This window comes from Apium graveolens, chromosome 11 (assembly GCF_009905375.1).
Source record: "Apium graveolens cultivar Ventura chromosome 11, ASM990537v1, whole genome shotgun sequence".
Classification (NCBI taxonomy): domain Eukaryota; kingdom Viridiplantae; phylum Streptophyta; class Magnoliopsida; order Apiales; family Apiaceae; genus Apium; species Apium graveolens.
The window spans coordinates 6,007,952-6,011,429 of NC_133657.1; the positions used below are offsets into that span (position 1 = coordinate 6,007,952).

General features: G+C 41.9%; 1 non-coding gene across 1 annotated transcript; it reads left to right on the top strand.

Moving 5' to 3' along the window:
• Nucleotides 1-2,805: 2,805 nt before the first annotated feature.
• Nucleotides 2,806-2,912, top strand: LOC141699108 (small nucleolar RNA R71). Its single transcript, XR_012565595.1, has one exon. It is a non-coding gene; the product is annotated as a small nucleolar RNA R71 (small nucleolar RNA).
• The last annotated feature ends 566 nt before the right edge of the window (nt 2,913-3,478 follow it).

The window sequence follows — 3,478 nt, forward strand, 5'->3', positions numbered from 1 at the left end:
GATTCCTTTCACATAAATAGGTGGTGGAAGATTTTCAATGACTCCCACCTTGGCTTTGTCCACCTCAAGACCCTTGCTAGAGACCTTATGCCTAAGAATAATGCCTTCACGCACCATAAAGTGACATTTTTCCCAATTGAGCACCAAATTAGTTTCCACACACCTTTTGAGCACCGAATGAAGATTATTCAAACATTCATCATACGAATGTCCAAAGACGGAGAAGTCGTCCATGAACACTTCGACATTGTTTCTAATCATATCAGAGAATATAGCCATCATACATCTCTGAAAAGTGGCAGGTACACCACATAAGCCAAACGAAACTCTGTGAAAAGCAAACGTGCCAAATGGACAAGTGAAGGTAGTCTTTTCTTGATCTTCTGGTGCAATGCAAATATGATTATACCCCGAATAGCCATCCAGAAGACAATAATACTCATGACCAGCTAACCTGTCAAGCATCTAATCAATAAATGGAAGAGGGCAGTGATCCTTTCTCGTGGCTTTGTTCAACTTTCTGTAATCCATGCATACCCTCCATCATGTGACTGTTCGAGTGGGGATGAGCTCGTTCTTCTCATTTGCTATCACAGTAATACCTCCTTTCTTAGGTACACATTGCACGGGGCTCACCCAAGAACTGTTAAAAATAGGATATATGATTCCTACATCTAGCCACTTCCGAATTTCTTTCTTCACCACTTCTTTTATGATAGGATTAAGTCATCGCTGTTGCTCAATAGCCGGCTTAATACCTTCCTCTAGCAGAATTTTATGCATGCAGTACGAAGGGCTGATCCCTTTGATATCTGCTATAGTCCATCCGATAGCCAATTTAAATTCTCTCAAGATCCTCAAGAGCTTGTCCTCCTCACTACCTGAAAGGTCAGATGCAATAATAAGAGGTAAAGTAGATGCATCACCTAAAAAAGCATACCTCAAGTGTTTAGGCAATGGTTTAAGCTCCAAAGTAGGTGTTTCCTCAATATATGGTTTGAGCTTTCCTTCAGCATTCTTGAGGTCAGAAGTACCAAGAGATTCAAATGGCATGTCTAGCTTTCGCCTTCAAGGAGAAGCATTTAGATATTGTAGTTGCTCATTTCCATCCTCATCATCACTTTCAAACTCCCCCACTAAGGCTTTCTCTAAGGCATCAGACATTAGCATATGATCAAGTTCTGAAGTTACCCCAGAATCAATCAGATCCACCTTTAAGCACTCCTCATCTTCTGTAGGGAATTTCATCGCTTTGAATATATTGAATGTCACATCCTAATCCTGCACCCTCATAGTAAGTTCACCTTTCTGCACATCTATCAAGGTACAGCCTGTATCCAAGAAAGGTGTTCCCAAGATTATGGGAATCTTCTTATCTTCCTCGAAATCCAAAATGACAAAGTCTGCAGGGAAGAAGAGCTTATCCACCTTTACTAACACATCCTCCACTATGCCTCGTGGGTATGTAATAGAAAGATCATCCAATTGTAGAGACATGTAGGTGGGCTTTGGATCAGGCAAATTCAACTTTTTGAAGATAGACAATGGCATCAGATTGATGCTTACTCCCAAATCACACAGGCATTTGTCAAAAGACAACTTGCCAATGGTGCAAGGAATGGTGAAGCTACCTGGATCTTTAAGCTTTGGAGGTAGTTTTTGTTGCAGCACAGCATTGCACTCTTCCATTAAAGCAACGGTCTCAAGGTCATCCAGTTTCACCTTCCTTGAAAGAATACTCTTCATCAATTTTGCATTACTAGCCATTTGCTCCAGAGCCTCAGCGAAAGGTATGTTAATGTGAAGTTTCTTGAACACCTCCAGAAACTTACCGAACTGCTTATCCAGCTTTTGTTATTGCAATCTCTTAGGGAAAGGTGGTGGAGGATAGAGCTATTTCTCCCTTATATTACCCTCAGGCAGAGTATGTTCAACAGTAGTCTTCCTTGGTTCCACCGCTTTCTCCTTTTGCTTCTCTTCTTCATCAACAACTTCAGCTTCTCCGTCTTTCGCTTTTTCAGCATCAACGACTTTTCCAGACCTTAAGGTAATAGCTTTGACTTGCTCTTTAGCTTCCTTCCTGCCTGGCACTTCAGTATCGCTGGGAAGTGTGCCAGGTTGATGATTGAGCACTGCATTGGCTATTTGACCAATTTGATTTTCCAAGGTCTTGATAGAAATAGCCTGACTTTTGCACAACAGCTTGAGCTCCTCGAAATCAGCACTAGAAGGTGGAGCAACACCTCCTTGTTGAGGATATGATTGCCTTTGAGCATAATGCTGTGGTTTCTGGAATCCAGGTGGATTAAACTGTTTACTTACGCCTTGCTGATATGGTTGCTGAATAGCATTCTGATTATTGCTCCAGCTGAAATTGGGATGATTTCTGTTGTTAGGATGATAAGTAGCTGGCACAGGCTGCTGCGGTCACTGATAATTGTTCACATAATGAACATATTCAATAATGAGAGAACACTGATCCGTAGCATGAGAACCTGCACAAAGCTCACAGACCATAGCTATCTGATTGACTCCATAGGTGGCTAAAGAATCGACCTTCAAAGACAGTGCTTGGAGCTGCGCTGCAATAGCTGTAGCTGCATTACTTCCAGAATACCTACTACCTTCCCAGGCATTATCCTTTGAGTTGGGTTTTGATGCTCATTTGTAGCCATAGTTTCAATAAGATTATAAGCCTCAATATAGCTTTTGGCACACAAGGCGCCTCCAGCTGCTGCATCGAGCATGGGCCGAGATTGGGCCCCCAAACCATTATAGAAACCAGTGATCACCATCCATTCAGGCATACAATGATGTGGACACTTTCTCAACATCTCCTTGTAGCGCTCCCAAGCTTCGCACATAGATTCTGTTGGTTGCTGCACAAACTGAGTAAGAGCACTCCTCATAGCCGCAGTCTTCGCCATTGGATAGAATATTACCAGAAACTTTTGCGCAAGATTTTGCCAAGTAGTGATGGACCCAGCTGGTTCAGAATATAACCAGTCCTTAGCTTTATCCCTCAGAGAGAATGGGAAAGCCTCAGCTTGATAGCCTCATCAATCACACCATTATATTTGAAAGTACTACAGATCTCGACAAAATTCCTGATATGCATGTTGGGGTCTTCAGTCACAGCACCTCTGAAAGAAACAGAATTTTGCACCATCTGAATAGTGCCCAGCTTGATTTCAAAAGTGTTAGCCTGAATAGCCGGATGAAGGATGCTTGACTGAATGTCATCAATTTTAGGCCGAGAAAAGTCCATAAGAGCTGGATCTGCCGGAATTATACGATCACCCATGATTATTGGTTCTTTCTGCTCACTTTCTTTATCCGAATCTTCAAAATCTATCTTCTCCAAAATATCAAGAACTAATTCTGTCTCCTCAGCTGTATCTAAAGTCCTCTTGTGAGTACGAGAACGTGTTTACATAAACGCTCGCTAAAGTACCTGAAACACAACTGGAAATAATAA